The 23,339-nt window shown below is 41.3% G+C and overlaps 1 protein-coding gene across 6 annotated transcripts in view; it reads right to left on the bottom strand.

Moving 5' to 3' along the window:
• LOC120553538 (plexin-B2-like) overlaps positions 1-23,339 on the bottom strand; it is a 247,366-nt gene that overhangs the window by 146,427 nt on the left and 77,600 nt on the right. The gene's annotated exons all lie outside the window — the stretch shown is intronic.

Here is a 23,339-nt window from a genome sequence, read left to right as displayed (position 1 = left end):
GTGATAGCGGTTATATTGTCACCAATAAGTAATAAAGTTGAAGGAGACTTTTCGCAGCTCTGTGCTGTTGGGTTGAGAGTGGATGGGTGGGTGGGGGTAACAGGGTGTAGCTCTAAAATACAACAAATAGGAGTCTGGCTGTAAAAACATTATTATGATTGTTGAAGTGTGTTTAAAATCTTTACTGCTTTAGATGCTATTTCACAATGTAGTGAAGCCATTTAAAAGGATATTTAGGTAATAATAAATGCAGTATTTAAATCACAGATTAAAGTTATTCTTGCAGATGCCACGACTCCATCTATTATAGTATCATAATCAAGTCGAGCAACAAGTCGAGAACATCATGAAGTACATCGGCTGAATATTAATGCTGTTGTCAGTTTACATGAAATCAAACAGCTACATGAACATTTAAGAGAAGACGAGATACAACTTTATCTAGAGGGAAACTGTTGTGTCGCAGTCGCCCTACAAATTGGGAAGGAGTCCAAATAAACAATTAAGTAAGGTGCAAAAACTGGGGATCTACCAATTATCGGCCTGGCCAATTATCGGGGCCGATATTTGGCAGTTTGCAGATTATCTGTATTGGTGTTTTATCTATGGGGAAGGGAAGTTTAGCGATACTTAAATAATACTGAATTTAGGGCTCAGTTGATGTTGTGATAAAGGTCTTAAATTTCATTCATAATGGTCTTAAAAAGGTCTTAAAAAGTCTTAAATGTGACTTGGTGAAACCTGCAGAAACTCTGCATTAGTACATTTACTTCAGTAAATGATCTGAATACCTCTTCCATCACTGGGGAAGTGAAAGTGGAGATACCTGTGAACAGGCTTGTTCTGCAAACATTTGGGAGTCTCTGTGTGTTCATTATACACTCGCGGTGTCTGCAGCTTCTTGTCTGTTTTGTTGTCTCATTACGAAGATTACTCCCCAAATTGATTTCTCGTTTATCTCCTCAGTGAAAAAGTCCCTTTATTTTAGAGCCTATAAGCATTAATGTTATCCTTATGAGAGAAAAACTGGAGGCTCTGTGCTCGTATTATCACAAATTAAAATGCCTTTAGTTTAATTCATGCCCTGATGACGGGGTCTATTAAAACTGAGGCACAGCTTTAGCTTTTTGCTATTATTCCAGGCTCTCTCTCTCTCTCTCTCTCTCTCTCTCTCTCTCTCATAGATAATACAAGATGTCTGGCACCTTTTGTGAATTAATTACGTTGAATTAACATAGGAGTATGAGCCTGACGTTCACTTTGATCCACAGCAGCTTCTGTAGCAGGTTCAATTTGGGTTCGCACCTCCAGTGTATTGTGTGTTATTCTAAAGTAAATTAAAGTGTAACAAACCCCCCCCCCAATCCCCCACAACAACAAAAGTTGAATAATACACTTCTTTTTTTTTTTTTTTTTTACTTCAAGTATGAAAAGTAAAAGTAAAATGTTCCACTATTCCGATATCTGTTCGTTGGGTATGTATTCCATTTTCAATTTTGGGACTCAGATATAAGTTTTTTGTTTAGTTTTTCCTTCAATGCTGTAATAAAGTTAAGACCGATTCAACTTTTGGAGAAACGCAACCCGACGTTACGCTGCGGTCATGTAACCACCAATCAGACTTGTCTGTGTGTTTTGAGGCGGTGTGAGAGTCCTGTACAGGAAACAGGAAACATCACTGCCTCTATCGCTGCCACAAGAAAGTTTTACCAAACACAAGCACCGAAGTGCCCGGGAGTTTGTGGAACAGCTTTTCTTGCTCTCTTCCTCTGCATTTTTTTATGTATGTACTCTTTTACTCCTTTGCTTTTATATGTGTGTATGAGGAGTCTACTGCAAACAAAATCTTTTACATTTTTTTACTCGTATTAAATCTTTTTACTCTTATCTTACATACGATCTTTATGTAGGCCTATGTATTATCTTATTCTGGACCAATAAGAACTTTTTTGATTATGTGTGATAATGTGATGATGTGTGACTCTACTGCAAACAAAATCTACCTTCGGGTATAAATAAAGTAACTTGAACTTGAGCTTGATGAAGCTGCCTTCAAGTGCAGTCAGAAATGACAAGATCTATAAATGATCTGAAGGAAAACGGTAACTGTGAAATATAAAGTCTGCTTGTGCTACATTGGGAGGTTAAATAACACAACAGGACGTCACTCCCACCGCGCCACAACCCTGCAGCGAATCGCTTTTGTTGGTCTGAACATGCCCTGAGTCCTGATCAGTTCCCCCTCCCCCATGGGCACCGCCACCAAAGCTTTGAATAATCGTTGATAAGTACCAAAGCTTCGAAGCACAAAAAATAGTATTCTAGACAGCCCTATTAATGTGTATGTTGCATTTTCCTGCTGTTAAGGTTGTACACATTTTTCTGGCCATTTTAGGCCTTTATTTATAGGACAGCTAAAGACATGAGAGGGGGGAGAGAGAGAGGAACGACACACACGCAGCAAAGGAAAGCCACAGGTTGGAGTCGAACCTGCGGCCGCTGCGTCGAGGAGTAAAGATCTGTATATGGGCGCGCGCTCTACCAGGTGAGCTGATTTTGATTCCTTTATATACTGTTGGGGTAGTTTAATCTGCAGCAATGCATCATCTTCTATAATATCAGTCCTTCCAGAAAAATGCAGAGTTTTTTTTGTGATTGTGGGCAAAAATCCTTGATTATGCGGCACTTTTTCTTAAAAAATGCAATGGAATATGCGGGATACTTATGCAATTTTATGCAATGAAATTGCGGGAACTTGCAAAAACTGATGAAAAAAAAAAAAAAAAAGTGATTCGATGACGTAATAACATCACTTCATAACGTTCCCATGGCAACGGGAAAATGCCTGCTCTTGTGTTAAGTAAACGCAACATTTTTCAACTTTCTACTAAGATACATGTGTGGCTTTTTTGCAACAAAAATGCGGGGATTATGAAATCATGCAAGCCCCGCATATTTTGCGCGGAAATTGGCAATTTATGTGGAGAAAGTGCGGCGCAATTGAACAAATGCGGCCCCAACATAAATATGCGGACTTTGGCTGATTATGCATTGGATTATGCGATCGCATAATCACGTTTTTCTGGAGGGACTGTAGGATCATCATATGTTTTAGCGTCGCTGTCCTGTGAGAACCACGAATCTCTAAAAAGATGGAAAACTTTTCATGGTGTCAGAAAAACAGCCCTGTTTTCAGCTTTGTGACGATGCATTTTCCAGCTGATCCGAGAGGCTTTTTAATGACTTTATTTAGATTAAGAACACTGTAAAAAAGTACAGACCCATTTAGTTATGTCAACTTATTTCTTTGTTTTAACTGAACGAGCTTATACAAGTTGTGGATTTTGAACTCAACTTTATGAGTTTTTGAAAGTTAAACTTGCATTTATTCATTGTGTCGACTATTTGAATTTTTTGTCAGATGTGTATGTGTTGATTGAACTTGGGTATGTAAGTTATCAGTTGAAGAAAAAAAGCGTTTCGAGTTTAAAATAACCTTCCGTCTTCTTCCACGGCAAAGTTAAAGCATGGACACAATAAATTAATTATACACCGCCGATAAGTGATGTAGCCTATTCAAATTTCTACTAAAATATAACACATTTGGCAAACAAGAAAGCACTAGTGCCATCGGCGGAGGGAGTACCTGTCAACAACTTGTGAATTTCACTCTTCTCAAATTGAAATGGAAAGTTCTTTTCAAAAGTCAAACGTTTAGCTCCGCCCACATTTAGCCCAACCCCGATCTGTGTACTGCAGTCAGGTGCTATTGGTTCACTGGCTGGTCAATTCCCATGATGCAAGGCGGTAAATAGAGTTGTGTTAAAATTTGCTGAAAAGTTTGCAGTTTGTTCGACACAAATGTAACTTTATGAATTCCGTTTATGAAACGTGTCTGCTTAGAATGTAGTGTTTTGTTGCCTGGTAATTGTCATTGTTGTGCTGGTTTACATCAGCACAACAATGTACCCATGTAACCATAAGTTAAGTGACTGTTACGTTTGATAAGAAGAGCTGGAGTATTGCATTATTAGACTTTGAGCAGTAATAGGCTTCCTTCAGCCATTAATCTGTGGCATGTCACTTCACTAGCATCCTTTTTAAGTGAAGTAACGCAAGGTCAGCGGCTTTAGAGGGGCCCCTATTTCGCATGGGGACCTGGGCGGCTGCACCCAACCACCCCCGCTATCTCTAATATAAATGTAGTTATGTTGTTTTAACTTGAAATTGTGAGTTGTAATAAAGCAGAAAAGTATGTCTGTTATACTAGGCAAGGAAGGTTTCTTGCATTTTTAAAGAAAATAAATTATTTGTTTTAACTTAAAGTATGAAGTTGAAATCAAGTAATAAAAAGTAAAATCAACTAAAAGAACAACTTTAACAAAACTAGAACACTGTAGTTACATCAACCTCATTAAATTTAATTTCTAAGTTGAAATAAAGGCAGTCTTCAAGTTGAGTTAACTTCGATTTTCAAGGTAGCAAGGGAACTTGCATTTCCAAGTTAAACTAACATGAAATTTATTACAGTGAAGGAGGAGAATGTTCTCAACACATAAAGGAAGACTTCATCCTTCAGTTTATCACAAACATTCAACAGCTGGAGATATGTGGTTTTCCCTGGGCAGGAAAAACTAAAGCTGTCAGACAAATGTAGTGGAGTAAAACGTACAATACTTGAAGTATAAAGTTGAATAAGATGGAAATACACAAAGCACAAGTACCTCAAATTTGTACTTGAGTAAATGTACTTAGTTACTTTCCACCTCGTGCTTGACTCTCCTATAGAAACAAACGAATGTCGCCTTTTTTACTTTATACTTAAACAAGCAGCAAAGCAGCTAGTGAGGCGAGAGAGAGAGAGTGTGTGTGTGTGTGTGTGTGTGTGTGTGTGTGTGTGTGTGTGTGTGTGTGTGTGTGTGTGTGTGTGTGTGTGTGTGTGTGTGTGTGTGGGGGGTTGTTTGGCAGCACTTCTGACAATGTTGAGGCCCTCGGTGCAATCCAACAGAATGGCCCAGTCTGTCTCCACTCTATCTCAAAGAACCTTATGCTTCTGGACTCAATCGATCATTTGTGTGTGTGTGTGTGTGTGTGTGTGTGTGTGTGCGTGTGTGTGTGCGTGTGCGTGTGTGCGTCCATATGTTCAAGCATCTAACATCCAACACCTAAACATCCAGATGGCGAAGCATCAGTCGACACAATGCTTCCTTCATCATCAGGACGTAGCCTGAAAACCGCGAAAAGACAACACACATTCATCACGTGGGGCTCCTTATTCTCATCGTTGTCCCATCGCTTCAGGAGTCTGTGTTCCTCTGTTAACTTCAACAGCAAAGGCTGCGTCCGTCAGAAGCCACGCAGATTTCCATGTGAGTGTACTTAAAATACATTTTCAGAGGGTTATTGTTCGTTCTTCTCTCCACTCACCCTCCACTGACCTCACCGCTACCTCGTCCATTTGCCACTCTCCTTCTCTTCAACATTATTCAACAACTGGCTGTGAATCATTCAATAGCAAGAAAAGGCCCAGGGCCAGGGTTACATATTATTTAACTTTCAAAAAAAAGAACGTTTTTGGACAAACACTTGACTGCAAATCCTGATTTACTCTCCCATTTTTGGCAGAATTTTTATAGAAATGAAGCAGACGGAGGACAGACACACGCAGCAGGTCCAGATTGGAGGCAGCTCTCCGTCTGACCTCTTCGCCAGGAAAAAACACAAAACACACACTGTCTCGGTCTGACACACACACACACACACACACACACACACACACACACACACACACACACACACACACACACACACACACACACACACACACACACACACAAACACACACACACACACACAGTGTGTCATGTGCCAAGAGAAACTCTCCAACAACAGCAGCCACGTCCAGAGACAAAGACACAGTGCTTCATTAAATACAGAGACACGTTAACTCACACTTTTACCTATTATACCTTTCTTTTAGAAAAATGTATTGTTATTAATATACTATTTTATTCTTCACTTATTCAAATTGTATTATTTTACAGTAAATTGTATTTTATTTCTCCCTGTATTTACTTGTTTTAAACTTATTTTAGATTAATAGGCTACAGGAGTGTGTGTGTGTGTGTGCGTGTGTGTGTGTGTGTGTGTGTGGGGGGTATGGGGGGGGTTGTTAATATCATAATTTCCATCTATTTTTTTTTTTTTTATAAAATGTATAGAGGTATTTATCTAAACAAAACTGTTTAAAATTAGAGGAAACAAAAGATGCTAGAGCTGCAAAACATGATAGACACACTCGCTTTTAGTGTGTATTTTAGATATTCAAGGCAAGAACAAAACCGTGAAAAATAAAAAAATATAATAATAATACAGAGACTGGAACACAAAGTCAACGATAAGGCACCATATGGCGAAAAGTTTCATCCTTACAAGCTCAAAGGCTTGGATATATCAGGGCCATTGGCTCAGCATGTTGTACAGAAACGGTGCGTTTTAGGGACTGTTCTCTCCTTACTGACTCCATGTGAAACTCCAAGCTAGGGGTCCATCCGTTAATCTGGGGAACTCTAACACCGTGGACCGCTAACGTTCGACCCAGCGGCAGTGGGTCAGCGGACCGCTAACGTTCGACCGTTCGACCCAGCGGCAGTGGGTCAGCGGACCGCTAACGTTAGACCCAGCGGCAGTGGGTCAGCGGACCGCTAACGTTAGACCCAGCGGCAGTGGGTCAGCGGACCGCTAACGTTAGACCCAGCGGCAGTGGGTCAGCGGACCGCTAACGTTAGACCCAGCGGCAGTGGGTCAGCGGACCGCTAACGTTCGACCTAGCTCAATTTCTGTAACCTATGCAGCATGACAGCACGGCGGAACCAACCAGCAGGTGGACAACTTAGTTGGCTAACCTAGCGTGCTAACTCCGCCTTAACGTTACCGCCTCGCCACATCGTTCACAGAAAATGACCCAAAAAAAAAAGCCATCAGTTGTGGCTACAAAACCTCAGCTCTGCGACTTGCCAAAATTCGACTTATACTGAAGTTTATATGTCCCCATGGCAATGGTACACATACAAAAGAGTGGTCACTTTGACCATTTTGCTACATTGATTTGAATGGAAATGGCCTTTCTATCCATTTTATTTCTATGAGAAAATCACTGAACTTTCTCTTAAGTTACCAGCTAACACTAGCGGTAGCTAGCTAGCTAGCTAGCTTGGTTGGCAGAATGCTGAACAAGACATTTCTAGGCGACCAACATGTTCCAATCAACTTTGATGAAGTGAAAACACACAGTGTGAGGGTCAAAGTTTAAGAAGAAAACACGGACAGCCAAAAACAAGTTCAGGTTTATTTCACTGTCCACAGTGCCATGGTTAGCGTTGATAAGCCTCGGTCCTGATTGGCAGGTCGGCGTGTAGGCAAAATGTCTCACATTTTCCATTAAGCAGCACTCCAAAACCCACAAATATTCTAACCTGAATCCGCCAGATGGATCGCTTCGCATTTGCTCGGCATATCCATCAGGGAATTTTCCGTTGGAGAACTTTTGGGAAGGGGCGAAAATCCTGGTTAGCTGATTGGATAAACCATCCGTTTATCACCTATGTTGGTGATAGACGGGCCAAATCAACCAATCAGATCAACGAAGCATATGAAAATACAACCACAAGCCCCTGCTGCTGCAGGCAAAGCATAGCTCAGCGAAAGCAAGCAAGTCGGTAAAGGATATTTGCCGTTTGTGTAACGAGAATTTACGAATAAAAAGGAACCATTTCAGGTTCCCGGTCCATATTCCAAAAGAAGGATCCAAGTGAAAAAAGCATTAGCGAGCAGCTAACAGAATTAGGGCTACCGCTGGCTGAAAATACCGGTTAGCTGATTGGATAAACCATCTATCTATCACCACCTAACCCACCTCAAAACCAACGCTGATTGGCCCGGTCGTTTGGCGAACGGCTCCAAATTTTCTCTATCTCAAGATGCCAGACTGATCTGGGAGTGGAAAACTGGAGCTCGCCAGATGAGGACACTCTCACGAGGCAACAAATATTCATCTCACAACGATGATGTGAAACCTGAGAAAAAGCAACAGAATCTCAAATATTTTTGCGACCTTTTTTCTTCTTTATTGCTTTAAAATGACCAATTACAGTTTGATGTCATACCTGTCACTATGATCCATAAAAAAACTAAAAATTTAATTTTGCGCATAAAAACAAGACTAGTTTACTCCCCCTCAGTGATTTTAAAATGATGAGTGACATCGACTCTTTGCAGATGATGTTATTCTTGTGACTGTGATTCACAGTCAGAGTCGCCTGAGGTGATGTTTATGCGTGAGGTCACAGGTTCTGCTTAAAAAAGTGAACTTACAATTTAAAAACTGCCAAAACAACTGCACGCTTCGCTTAGACTGCTCTAGACACACCTACATCAGACACACTGATGGCCAGTTTCACACGCTTAACAACAACCTTTAGTGATAAATGCATCAGTGAGTCCTGTTTCCGTGGCTAAATGCTTTAGCTACACAGGTGTGGGAATTGTGACGGCTTTATGTTCGGGTCAGCGAGCTCTGTGGCAGCAGACATTTTGACATGTTACAGTAGGAAAAGCACAGGTGTAAATGATTAATGATGTCTCCACTCCACTGAGCTGTGTCAGTTTCAGGGGTCCTGGTACTGTGCATATGATGGCTCACTGGGACACTTTAATAGCAGAAACTAAAATGGATTCTGCGATGTGAAAGGGTCAATCATAATGCCAAGCCCACTGAGATAAAAATGAGATAATGAATGTCAAAACAATGCCACTGCTAAAACGTGTGTGTGTGTGTGTGTGTAGGTTTATTTGTGTAGGATTTTAGGCAATTAGGACAGGAAATAGACGCGCTATTGCTTCGGCTTCCCTGAGGAATTAAGCTATACACTGTCAACACACACACACAAACACACACACACATACACACACACAAAATTCCCAGACTGACCGACAACACGGTCTCAGCTGTGAAACATCACGTACACACACACACACACACACACACACACACACACACACACACACACACACACACACACACACACACACACACACACACACACACACACACACCAAAAAACACACCCTCAACTTCCTCTTGACCCATTTCCCCCAAAACAACACCTCTCTGTTTCCATCCCTTTCGCTCTCTTCTTTCTTCTCGTCTGCTGGGGCAACAGACCGGACTACTTCTGCTTTGTGTCCCCACATCAGATGACACACACACACACACACACACACACACACACACACACACACACACACACACACACACACACACACACACACACACACACACACACACACACAGTTAATCAGTTTATGTATGAGGGCAAAGGCATGCAGGGCAAAATCCCTGTGTAAACTGTACTGTGTCTTTATGCTGCACTGTTGCAGAGTTCAGGGGGACTGTGAGTCTACTCTAAGACCGATATGTTGGCTCTGTTTGATTATTATCAATGTTTTGATGGTATTTGATTCATTAAAAACATTGATATTGGGACTTTTTGGTTTAACCATTATCATGTGTATGTATCAGCTTCCTCATGTGTGAGTAAGTTGTGTGAAGGGTGTCATTTCCCACTGGGGACAGAAACGTTTAGCCCTTCGTCTCAGGTTCTCTTATTGAAGTCTCTCTGAACTGTCCAACCCTCCATAATCCAGATGTGAGAAGAGAGGAGTTGATAAAATGTTGATAAGGCTGAGTGGCCTGCCGTTATTAGGAGCTCAAATAGCAGGTGGCGTGAGCGGCGAGTTCTTTGCTGCCCTACCATATCGGCCAAGGAGGTCATGTTTTCACCGTTTTGTAAAGTGTAACGCCACTTGCAACCATTAACCGGCATTGCCGGGAAACACTGAGACTTGAACAAACTGAGTCGTCCGTCTGCACCACAGGTGTGTGGGTGTGTGTGTGTGTGTGTGTGTGTGTGTGTGTGTGTGTGCCTGTGTCTTGGAGACCTGCTCTGTCAACATGCAGACAGGACAGATCAGGCCCGTAGACAAGGTGGTGGGGGGGTGGTTTAGGGTGGTCCCACTGCCAAAGGTCCATAGTTTAAGTCCTTTTTTTTTTTTTTTTTTTTAACTACTTTTGTTGTTGTAATTAACAAATGTCTTTTAAAATAACGATGGCCGACAATTCAAATTCCCCTCAAATAAAAATGCTCTAAACCAAACCGAAGCCCTAATCCCTGTTAAAAGCACCACTCCTGTGAACGTGGTAACGGACACGCAACATGTAACAATCGAACGTCTAACGTATCAACAATCCACGCAACTATCTTTATGCACACGTAACTAAATGTTTGAGGCATGTGTGCGTGCGTTTGGACAAAAAAAAGCTGGTACATCATCTTCTAAAACATCGTAGTAAATATTTCCGGTGCATCAAAAAAGTGTGCTTGTTAAGATACCAGCAGACAAGCTAATCCAGGACAAATTAGTGCATAAAAACTCACCAAAAGGAAGTATTTGAACCTCATAATTAAACACAAAATGAGGGAAAAACTGCAAAAAGTTCCACTTTAAAAAGAAATAAAAATAAAAACCCTGCCTGCAGATAAGCTTGCAGGTACCGAAATTTGGCACCATTTGATTTAACGTTAATCGGTCCTCGGTAGTACCGATGTAATTCGGTCGGTACCCCAAAAAGTACAGATTTCGGTACCTAACCCTATTTATAATATTGTAGACTGAACATCTTTGTGTTTTGAACTGTAAAGCAATCTAAAGGTGCCATTTGGGCTCTGTTTTTCTATATCTTTAGACATTTTAAAGACTAAACCTGATTTCTAGATCATTTCTTAATCTGGTGTTAAATCAGCTAACTTGCATTCTTTCCACGTTTTCAATGTTTCTCTGTCGCGGTAATTTGTCACACAAATAAGAAAACTACTCCCTCTTGAAGGTTTGAGGAATGAAGGGGAGATGAAATAAGGATGGACAACATGGAGGAGGGGGAAAGTAGGGAAGGAGGGAGAGATAAAGGGAGGGAGTTAAAACGGAGCTGCAGCAGTTTGTTTAACTGACAGGAAATGTTGAATCTGGCTTTATCGGTATGCTTTTATTGAGGCCACCGAGACCGACGGGCTCTGAAATGAAGTGGAAACTAAATGGATCGGTGTTGGACGAAGAATTTCTTTGTTTACAGAGAGGTAAAGGGGCAAAGACAGAGGGCAGACAACTCTCACAAACACCTAACCAAAAACCAATATGTGAGAGCGTTAAAGGAAATACTTCTATAATTTCTGTTTTATGTGCCTGCTCTTAACCTCCCCCTCCCCCCCCCCACCCTCCCCAATATCTCACCTCCTTTCACACCCAATTCTTTCCCTATGAAAACTCATTTCTAAGGATTTATGACTTCATCTGGCTACTAGTTTGTTGATGTGCCTTTATTTCCCCGGAGCAGGCTGACTGAACACCCACCTGACGCAACATTCACTTAATACCAGACATTCATAACTGGGAGATGCCAAATTCAAAACACACTCCCCAGTCCTGTTTCCCATTTAAGACTCCGACAACTCCATGGAAGTCTTTGGAAAATGAATGAATACCTCTTATCTGTGTCAATCATACTATGGATTATAATGGGGCTGCCACAAACGAGTATTTTCTTTATCGACTGATCTGTGGATTAGCTTTTCATTGAGTCACTAATGCCATATTCGCACGGGACTAGTATTACCTGGGGACCTTTATTAAGTTGTAATAATTGCGCAGGTCGTCTGTGGTCTTAATCCTGTGCCAATCTGTCATGTCTGTAATTTGTCAAGTAAAGATTTCGCAGCAAATTAACGATCATATTTCGGCAAACTCAACAGTGTGGTTCCGGAAGTAAAAATCCCGTTGATTTTCTCCATAAGGATTGAGATTATCAGCCATAATGTCTAAACCATCCGAGGTAGACTGACCACCAGCTACGTGGTTGTGAAACGAACGTTTCTTCTCCTGTAGAAGCTAGAAGTCTGCCATTGAAGTATTATGATATGATGATATGTACACGGTCTTGATGTCTAAATAACATGAGGTCCTTTGGTAATACTAGTCCCGTGTGAATAAGGTTTTGAATTTAAAAGGTCCAAAAATGAACAAAACTACAGTAACGCCCCAATATGGTGTAGATAGTAGTGCGGTCAGTTAAACGCGTTAACGGTGTTAACGCAAACCCATTTTAACGGCGTAAATTTTTTTATCGCGAGATTAACGTTCTTTTTGGCCGAGCAAACTTTGTAGTTTTTTTCACATGCTGTTGCAACAACTAGTAACGTTAGAAAAACTACAACACTACACTGGATCTAGCTAGACCAGAAACTAAACAACAGGCACGCCGCACACACTGGTTTGGGCTCACGATCCGGCCAAAGAGTAGTAGGCTAACGTTAGGTTTTGAGTGGATGGCGAGCGCGAGACGCCAAAATGGATGCCAATAAGATTCTGAATGGAAAGTTTACTTTTAAGCACTTGCAATGGTTCCATTGACAAGACCAGAGTGATGTGTGTTTTGTCGTGAACTGAGCTATCATCGCAGCACGTCTTTTCTGAAATACCACTCGATGGCCGAGCACACAGCTGATGGCCCAGCACACAGCTGATGGCCGAGCACACAGCTGATGGCCGAGCACACAGCTGATGGCCGAGCACACAGCTGATGGCCCAGCACACAGCTGATGGCAGAGCACAAGATTCTGAATGGAAAGTTTACTTTTAAGCACTTGCAATGGTTCCATTGACAAGACCAGAGTGATGTGTGTTTTGTCGTTGTGAACTGAGCTATCATCTTGTGCTCTGCCATCACATTCAGAAGCTGATGGCCGAGCACACAGCTGATGCAAATTCTCCACCCCCTCGTCAAAGCCAGGCGACAAAAGCAGAAAGCAAGCCGATCCACTTTTCCATGTTGATAATAAAAATAATGGGACAAAAAGAAATCAAGGGACATTTAGAATAGATAAAAATGTGCGAGTTAATTGCGAGTTAACTATGACATTAATGCGATTAATCACGATTAAATATTTTAATCGTTTGACAGCACTAGTAGATATTAATGGTCTACTGTCATCTAAGTGCAGTTCTACTACTACTTTCCCACCAACCGAAGAATATTTTTGAGAAATTATTAAAAAACGTAATGCAAAATCCCCAAAATATCTATACCTGCCTGTAAAAAAACAACCTGTATCAGACACAACTGCTAGAAGTGGAGGGCCAACACATCTGTTTCTGCTCAACATGACATTCCTCAGGGAAGGAGTCAGAGAGGAGCAGGCTGGACGGTAACGAACCACCCAGTCTCATCAAAGCCGTGTCCCAAAGGGCATCTTGGCAGATCACAAGTATGTGTTACCATGTAAACTAAATCCCAAATCTTCCAATCTGATGCAACACAAGGGCGGGGGCACAGGGCTGACACCGTGGCCTAGACGTATGACTTTTTCAGGCCTGTCTGTTACTTTGTCAAAGAGCTTCAATGACTTCAGCGGATCAAAATGTTCTTTCCTGGCTTATAGGTTTTTTTGAATGTGTCAAAAAAAAGTTGGATAATATCTCAAAGTATGACCTAAGAATATTTTCCAACTTTCCTTTTTGAAAGGAAAGTTGGAAAGGCATTTTAAGGCATTCCAATAATTCCTTGACAAAAGCACAGGAGAGAGGCTTAACATGCTTTTCCTGCCCTAAATATAAAGCAAAAAAATAAAGAATTTCTCCCTGGGGATGAATTACTTGGCTTTGTATCCTGTCCTCAATCGCCTGATGTAGCAAATAGATGTCTCCATTCCAGCCTAAGGCTGCGTTTCATATCAACATTAGCACTACATTAAAGAAAATGCAGCCTCCTCATTCATTTCAGTGAGGCGGAGGTGCCAACGCACAGGATCCAGCAGAAGAAAGGAAGGATCGTCCAGCAAATAAGTTGAACCGGGGTCAACTTCTGCAGCAATGCCATGCAACGTCAACAAGCACGAAGTTAGCAAATTATGCACAAACACGTTGGCATCCGAAGTACTATTCAAACTTAACTTCCTCTTTGGCATTTCAAAACTATTCGAACATGGCAAAAGCCAAACTTTAGGTTTAGCTGTGTCACGCTGATGTTTGTTCAAGTGTTCAAGTGTTCATCAGTTTGGTTTATATTAGTTATTTGATGCTATTAAAACCGTCCATAACGCCTCATTGACAGCTGGGATTGACTCGCGATTGGTCGGGCCGGTGTACGGGCGAGACTTTGATACCGCGGCTCCACCGCCCGATCACTACTGCGCAGAATCGGGCTCCAAAATTACAAGACGGCAGCGGCCGTATCCGGGATGCTTTGGCTTCACTGTTGTACAGCGGGAGGAAGTAGAAAGGCCTCATCCATCTTTACAGACAGTCTGTGCTGTGGATGGTGTTGATTTCACTCTATTCTTAATGTTTTAGAATACATCTGGTTAAATGTAAAGACTGGATTAAGCCGTGCGGTAAATATCAGTCAGCTTATACTGCTGTGGATGGCTCAACAGTGTAGACATAGCTAGGACTGCATTTAGTTATTTTCATTGTTGAATATTTTCTGGATTACTTGATTAATCATTTGGTCTACCACATGTCAGAAAATAATAAAAATTGTTGGTAACACTTTACTTGAAGGTATCTACATAAGAGTGACATGACACAGTCATGACACATGAACCATAACCCTAACCATAACTTTTCATGACAAAAACTGAATGACTTACTAAAAGAAGCGTTATGTCATGAATGTTTATGACTTGTTTATAATGTTTATGACACATTCATGACAGTGTCATGTCACTCCTATGTAGATAACTTCAAGTAAAGTGTAACCAAAATGAATTATTTTGTCTGAACAAAATATAACCAGATATAAAACAGAAAGGCAACAAAACTTAATATTTAAGAAACTGGAGCCAGAGAATGTTTGGTGTTGGTGTGTTTTAATCAACTAATCGATTATAAGAACATTTATTTGAGCTCTTGACTTTACCATGCTGTCTACCTGTCCAACATTTCCATCGTTACCAAGGTGGGGGAAGGGCAGACATTAATTATTCTTGCTGAATGACACTACTTGCTTGGCCAAAAGTGATCACGTTTAGTTGATTATTTCTTATTCTATTCTTGACCATTTTCTGGATTTATCATTTGGTCTATCCAAGGTCAGAACATTTGAAGAATGTCAGAAATGTCCTGTTTTGTTTGACCAACAGTCAAAAAGCCAAAATATATTCAATTCACACTGACATAAACCAGAGGAAAAACAAACAAATCTTTACATTTAAGGTTTTCAGTTGCCAATTCATTTTCTGTCCATCAACTAATCGATTATTACCGAAAAGCTAACATTAAGTAACCAAGCAACTAGAACATCAATTATTCTATGTGAATGACACTATTTGCATGGCTAAAAATTATGAAGTCTTATCATCTGACTCTTCAAAATCTCCATTATTAAACTCTTCTGACACGGACCTTCCCGCTAACTACTTAACAACCACCATTTGGTAGAAAGGTGGCTGTGAAATCATGATTGATCACAGTCGTATCAATTACACAAAATCTACAAAGCCACATGGGTTACAAGGTGAAATCTCAGCTGCTTCAGTTGGATTTTTCTTCATCGCAGAAGCTTATTTTTAGGGTGAATACAATACAATCTCACACACACACACACACACACACACACACGCACACACAGACACACACTCTATCTCCACGAACGCTTAATCGAGCAGAAATGCAATACTAAGAAAAATTACATTCCCAAACACACAATCGAACCAACTCAAGTCAAAAGACGCTGGCACAATACCAAAGCAGCAGCAGCAGCAGCAGCAGCAGCGAGAATCCGAACTCTGCAACAGAAAATGAAATGCCAGGCCCGGCTAAGGACATAATGAAAAAGCTATTATCAGCGTGAGCTTTCATCAGCACTGCATTCAACCATGTTCAATACAAACTGATTCTCTCATCTCACGCTGAACCCATCTGAATGCTGGGATATAATAAAGGAGGCCAGATAAGAGACAGAGATCACTTTTTTTTCTTACCCAGTTGTTGAAGAAGTACATCACAACACATTGACACACAAGGCCGAGTTTTCATGAGCGTCCGTCGCAAAAGGCCAACACAATCAACCCGTCACTGTACAGTACGAATCGCATATGTTCAAATCATTAGAAGAGTACACCGTAGGTACACTTTTCTTTACCTCCGATATATCTGTGTCCATTCATCGGTTTCATTCTCCTGCTTTGTCGGGTCTAATTCCTGATGTATTCATTCTCCATCCATCTGTCACCTCCAGCAGCATTACTGTGTCTGAATTCAAATACAGTCGCTTCATGCAATATTCAGTGAAAGATTAAATTTATATATATATATATATATATATATATATATATATATATATATATAAAAAAGAAAAAAGAAGGGTACTAAACAACAGTCGGTGACATTAAAGAAGGGCTTGTTCATTGCTAAGGCCATATGGTCAAAATGAAATGATTTGATAATAATCTATAACAATAACTTATTTCACTAGTAAATTGCTGTTGAACGACAAAAACAACCAACAGATGGGAAAAGGACATTTACAATAACTTCAAATGCACCACGAGGCTGTAGTTTACCAGTTTCATTGAACGCACCGTCTGTGTTGTTTTTCCGACGGCAGCTGCAGATTGTTAGCCTAGAAATCTAGACGCTCCCTAGTGGCAGCTGGCTTGTCAGGCTAGCAGATTGTTACATACCGGTGTTGAATCCTCTACAGTAAAACACAGTCAAACTTTACACCGTTTAGCGTTAGCTGTCAGCATTTTAACAGTGTTTAATCCAGCTACTAGCTAGCGATAGGCTAACGTTAGCTGCTGTCGAGTATAGTGTTAACTAGTGTCACATTAGCGGTGTTTGTGTTGCCTGTATCGTCCGTTTCAGAGCATCAGAGAGAAGAGCAGACATATCAGTGGCACCGGATTTCGTAGCCAGGGTTGGCAGGAAGAAGTAACAAGTAGCTAAATGTTCCAATCAATGATCCAGGCAGCACATTCTCGCCCCCTCCTTCATTTTACAGTCGAATAGTGGCTAGAACGGGCCCGGGTCAAACGTCAATATGGAATGGATTAATTTGCGTTATTTGTTTTAACGCGTATTTTCACAGCCCTAATATATATATATATATATATATATATATATATATATATATATATATATATATATATATATATTCAAAGTATATCCAGTATACAGTATATTGAGGTCGAATGTGGAGGGTCTGAATTCAGGTCTGTCAACTATGCATCAAACACCTGGATAATGCAGCACAGGAGTGTTCATAAAGTTTTCCGGACGCTTTATAACCTTTGATGTTGCCTTTTGTTCGGCCTCTGTAAAATTCAGTTTGCAATTGATGTGCTTTCATTTTCCTTAAAAAGGTACACTGTGTAGTGTTTCAAGTATTTTATTAGCTCAAATCAATGTCTTCATTCATATGGCCTCATTGGTGTAAAATGACCTCTGCCAATCATCTGACTTCTCCTCGTAAGCGAAGAATTTCTTATCTGTGTTTACATTCGACGGGCAAGTCCCTGAGAGGGACATAAAGCACTAGCCGACCTGTCTAGCTAATCCACAACGCGTTTTCGTTCAGAGCCAGCGTCACGTGACTGAAACCAGCTGAACGGAGAAGGGGATCAGTGAGAGGGCGCCCGTCACTGCCTCTGCAAATTTGAAAGCCTGCACTGCACTTTAGTTCAGAATGGAGGATCAGACTTATGCCGAGCCACAGGAGAAGAAATCCTCGTCGCCAAAAAGGCAAAAATTGGAAGACATGTTGTCACAGCTTGTTGGTCCATAACGGCTACCGTAGTTGCACCACGGTAGCCGTAGAGAGCACTATTCGTTTGAATGCAAAATACAATTTCACCGCTAGATGGGAGAAATTCCTACACAGTGGACCTTCAACGCCATTCAATAGAAAACTTTTTCTGGGACTGAGGGAGAGCTGAGGGGGGGGAGGGGGGGGGGTAGTACTATATATAGTTTGTTTTTGGGTGAATTATGGCTTTAAAAAAAAGAAGAAAAAAAAGATGGTCGTCTTATTGTTTATTTATTTGTTTGTTGGGGGGGCTTTTTTTTGGACTTCATTTGACAGGACAGTTGAAGATGGGAAAGGGGGGGGGGACGGGACAGGGATGACATGCTGCAAAGGACCACAGTTCGGAATCGAACCCTGGGCCGCTGGCGGTGAGGACTGAGCCTTTGTAGATGGGGCGCATGCTCAACCAGGTGAGCTAACGGGGCGTCCCAAAACCTACGATCATCTCTTACGTTGACCACCAGAATGCAGTGTTGTAGTCAGGGCTGTAGTACTCGAGTCCGGACTCGAGAGGCTTTTCTATTGTCTCGGACTCGTTGGTATTTGGACTCGGACTTGTCTCGGACAGGTCTCGGACTCGCTGGTATTTGGACTCGGACTTGTCTCAGACAGGTCTCGGACTCGCTGGTATTTGGACTCAGACTTGTCTGACTCCCTGGTATTTGGACTCGGACTTGTCTTGGACTCGGTATTTGGACTCGGACTTGTCTCGGACTCGGTATTTGGACTCGGACTTGTCTGACTCGGTATTTGGACTCGGACTTGTCTGACTCGGTATTTGGACTCCGGACTTGCCTTGGACTCGGTATTTGGACTCGGACTTGCCTTGGACTCGGTATTTGGACTCGGACTTGTCTCGGACTCGTTGGTATTTGGACTCGGACTTGTCTCAGACTCGGCCATTTACCCGACTATTGTAGTTGGTCTCGACCGAGTCCAGCACTACATGCTTTTGTTCTAACATAACTTTCTCCGTCAAAACTAAGCCGTTGATGAAGCGCGCTGGTTCAGAAAACAGCTATTAGTTTAACTCAAAATCCATCTAGAACAGGCATCGAGATTGGTCGCCTGGTATACACCGGGCTGCATCATATACCTCAATCATCATCAGGCATCAATCATTCTCATTTTGGCCACAGACACAATGTCAGCGAGCGCTTTGAATGAATTCTTCAGGACAAGTCATAAGTTCAAGAATGGGAACATTTCCATTTCATATTTTAAGTAAATAATATGGCCTAATTTGATCCTATAGCGTGTTACTCTGCACTTGCTTTTTGATTATTAGGGTTATCATCTTAAAATAGAAGATTACACATAAATTATAAACAGGTAAGTAAGTGGTCTTGAAATGGGCTTCTTCCTGTCTCTGTATCGACTGTCTCTCATTTATCTACTACTAGGTGTCCCGACTGTAGTGCGCTTCTCTGTTTACTTTTCGGCGCAGTACTACTAACCGGAGCAAAGTCAAATTCCGCCGCTGCTGAGAAACTAGTCCCTCAAAATGTAATGCGATCATTGAGATGTAAGGGCAGTTTCATTTCTAACATTATTCTATCAACAATAATAAATTATTTGCCTCGTGTGTACTGTGGAGTGGGTAAGAGTTTTAGTGGCAGGCTAACAGATACTGTTGACTTGCGCTAGCCTAGCACCAGCGAACTCTGCAACTGGAAAGACTGGATGAAACGTGTTGAAAATAGGGGTGGGGAAAAAAAAAATATATATATATAGTATAGTATTGCGATATTTTTTGTGGCAATACTGTATCGATACACAGAAGTATCGATCTTTTAGGATTTATGTGTTGGTCAGTCTGTCTGCTTGACAATCCCATTTTGCAGCAATAAAATTGAAGTGAGATGAACAAACAGAAAAATGTATAATTTTCGATAAAACAGATGTTGACATTTTCCTTTGGGGACGTCATTTGAAATTGGGGAAAAATTTGAAGTTGGAAAAAAGGTAATACATTGCAATATATCGCAGAATATTGCAATATGTTGAAAAATCGCAATATTATCGTATCGTGACATAAGTATCGTGATGATATCGTATCGTGAGGCCTCTGGGGATTCCCACCCCTAGTTGAAAACTGTCACTGAGTGTGTCACTGATAAATGACACGCTGGCTAACTTGGAAATCAGGTCCTATGTCCAAAATTCTGAACCACCCCTTTAAAGCTGTGACACTCAATCTACATTTGAGCCTTTTAAAAGCGAGACTTTTCTGGAGCAGGAAAGGAACAGTTATGTCTGTTGACAGTGATACTGACAGTCCCTGTCTTCTCTAGTGTGGAAGTGGAGTTCAAATTGTTTCTTTTCAGCCAGCCTTCACAGCTGCAGCTCCCCTCCGAGACACACAAACACCCACACAGACAACGACGCAAAACACACTCAACGTCCTTCTCCAAAATAAAGTAGAGTTTTCCGGTACAAGTCCCACAGCAAAGAGGGAGAATGTGCATTTGTTTGTGTGTGTATTAAGTTTTAAGAAGTGTTTACTTACAAAAATAAAGAAACTGTGAAGAGATAGAGATATACAGATGTTTAATTCAACCTAATGTTAGTGGGATGGATGGAAAATAACATTTCAACTTCGGTTTCTTAATGGGATTCGTTTAAATGGGCTGCACAATATGCGGTAACGTTGAATATCGCGATATTACTTCAATAAATAAACCGATATTAAAGTGAACTCAGTTCTGCTGCTTTCGGTATTCTTCTTAAACAAAACAAATTACTTGTTGAATTTAAAACAAATGAAAGGAAATTATTTCCAACATTCTTTTATTGGAACAAATTCAACATTGAATTGAAAATAAAACGCACTATATATAGTTTGTTTTTGGGTGAACCATGGCTTTAAAAAAAAGGGCAGTTTTCTACTGATAATTTCAGTCAACTAAGACAAAAAATATCTGAGTGTCTTTCTGGATATGTCACAGCCTTTTGAGATGCGTTTATTGCACCAGTTGATATCGGGATGAAGATTTAAAAAAACAATATATTGTGCAGCCCTATTTTCAACTTCTGTTTATGTATGGGCTTTATTTAAGTGGGCTTAGTCTCGTCAGAGGAAGCAGACTGCAGCTAATGACTGTCTTCACGGTCTGTTCATTGAATGCTTTTTTTTAGCGATTGTTTAGTGTTAAGAATGTCACAAATACACAAATAATAACAAAACCACAGCAAAACATTTAATCATAAGATAGCCAAAACAACAGTGCCAACATTTTACAAAATCACCTTATAATAAACCTAGGACTGACGTGCACCTCTCAAAAAATTTAACTACACGTCGCGGCGACGCAGATTACAACTGTAATTGGTCCGGTCGCCCGGGGCTTTGTAGCGTTGCATTTCCCTCTGGGTAAGGACTACTAGCCAGTCAGAAGCAGAGTATGAGGGCGTGCCCTGACAGTACCTAGGTAAGGACTACTAGCCAGTCAGAAGCAGAGTATGAGGGCGTGCCCTGACAGTACCTAGGTAAGGACTACTAGCCAGTCAGAAGCAGAGTATGAGGGCGTGCCCTGACAGTACCTAGGTAAGGACTACTAGCCAGTCAGAAGCAGAGTATGAGGCGTGCCATGCTAGCAGCTAGGCGAGCATTATAACGTGTGTTCCAAAGTGACCATGTTTGTCTCTGAAGTAAAGGCTGGACTACAACAGAGCTGTTTGGAGCAGTTGGTGAACAGTGTTTTCTGTTGGAGATGGTGGGGGACTTTGGGCTTTTTCACTTTGTATGTATCACTGTATAACGCAGAGGATCGCCCCGCTACTCGCCTCGTCACAGTAAAGGAAAGGGGAAAAAGCCAAAAAGCATAATATGAGCACTTTAAAACTGGCAAAAATATGATTTAAATAAGAAGAGGAGTAAACCAAATTGTGGTACTTTAGGTTGCTACCAAAAAAGTACTGAGGTTTGACTTTCATTCAAACTGGGACTAGGCAACAACAACAACTGCCTCTCTTCAAAGTCAACCAGCTGAATGGAGACTTCCCAGTTCAAATAGTTTACACTTACCGGAGGAAACGGCAGATAAGATAACATTGTTGAATATTAATATCCAGCCTGCGATTGTACCAAAGACTGTTTGTGATAAACATCAGCACAGTTCCATAAAATGCTTTATTATTACAGCTGAACTACTTCCTGTATCAGTGGGATTATCAGACTTGCCTTCCTGTATGCTTTTTATCACCCTTGACAGCCCCCCCCACCCACACACACACACTCTAGAGAAATAGTGCGTTTATGTGTTATAAAGGCCAAATAACATTGTGTGTTGACACAGCAACTCCAGTTAAATGAACTGGTTTTATGGGGGTTTTATATGACATGGCCTACAGAAAGAAAAGCACGAGGTCTTTGTCTCAGTGGAGGAATTTAACAATAAAACAGCACACCGCACTAACCGCCCCGTGAGGCTGGGATACTCATTACACAACAGAAAACCCTACGAGAAAAAAAGTTGTACAACATCTTTGTTATACTTCGGTCTTTACCACTAGTGGGGCAAAAGAAAATACATAAAGTTTGGGCCTTGTTTTTTTCCCGAAAATTAAAAGTTTTTAATCGTCCGTACACAGCAGCAGTCTTTTGTTGTTTGAGACCGTGGCTCCAAATCCCTGGACCATGGACCATTATGGACCATAATTGCAAAAGTTCGTTCTGCAATAACCTTCAATTTGTCACCGTCTCGGTGTGCTGTGTCATCACCACCGTCTGCCAACCCACGACAACAGGACACTAAGAACTTGGGCTGTAATATACAAATATTTGACTTTTATTAGTACGGCAAGGTGGTAATTTAGTAGCAGTATCCCCATTACATAGTGTAGAAGAAAATGAATTACCAACAGCCAACATTACCAACATTGTTAGTCTCATCTTATCTTAATATTCTCTTTCCTGATCAAGTTCCTGCTGTTCTGTATGACATTTCAGGCCCCTATCCTGCACCCGGCGCAGCGCAAAGCCCGACGCAAGTGTCTTTGCTGTTTTAAGACCGTCCAGCGCCCGCGACGTTTAAATAGCGAATGCACCTGCGCCCGTCTGTGCGCCCATGGGCGTGCTGGTCTTACAGGGAGGTGTGTTCAGGTGCATTCTGGGCGTGTTGCTATCTAGAGGCAGCGGGAAGTGATCGCGCCGTTGACCAACAAAAACCTGGTCTAAAGTCAATAGCGCAGCATTTCATTGTTATTTTAACAGAGCATTAGTAAGATGCTCCTCGGCTCGTGCACAGCGCGCGCACACTATGCTTGTTACACACACAGGGACGCGCAGCAGCACACACACATGCAGAAGATTACAAATAAAAATATTACGGTGCAAATCTGCCGCCATAACAGCAATGCTCCAAGGTCAAAACGCGCCTGGCTTTTAAAGGGAATGGGAGATGATCTCTGATTGGTTGAT

Source organism: Perca fluviatilis, chromosome 23, assembly GCF_010015445.1.
Source record: "Perca fluviatilis chromosome 23, GENO_Pfluv_1.0, whole genome shotgun sequence".
In the NCBI taxonomy this organism is placed as follows: Eukaryota; Metazoa; Chordata; class Actinopteri; order Perciformes; family Percidae; genus Perca; species Perca fluviatilis.
This window is presented reverse-complemented; position numbering and strand designations above follow the sequence as displayed.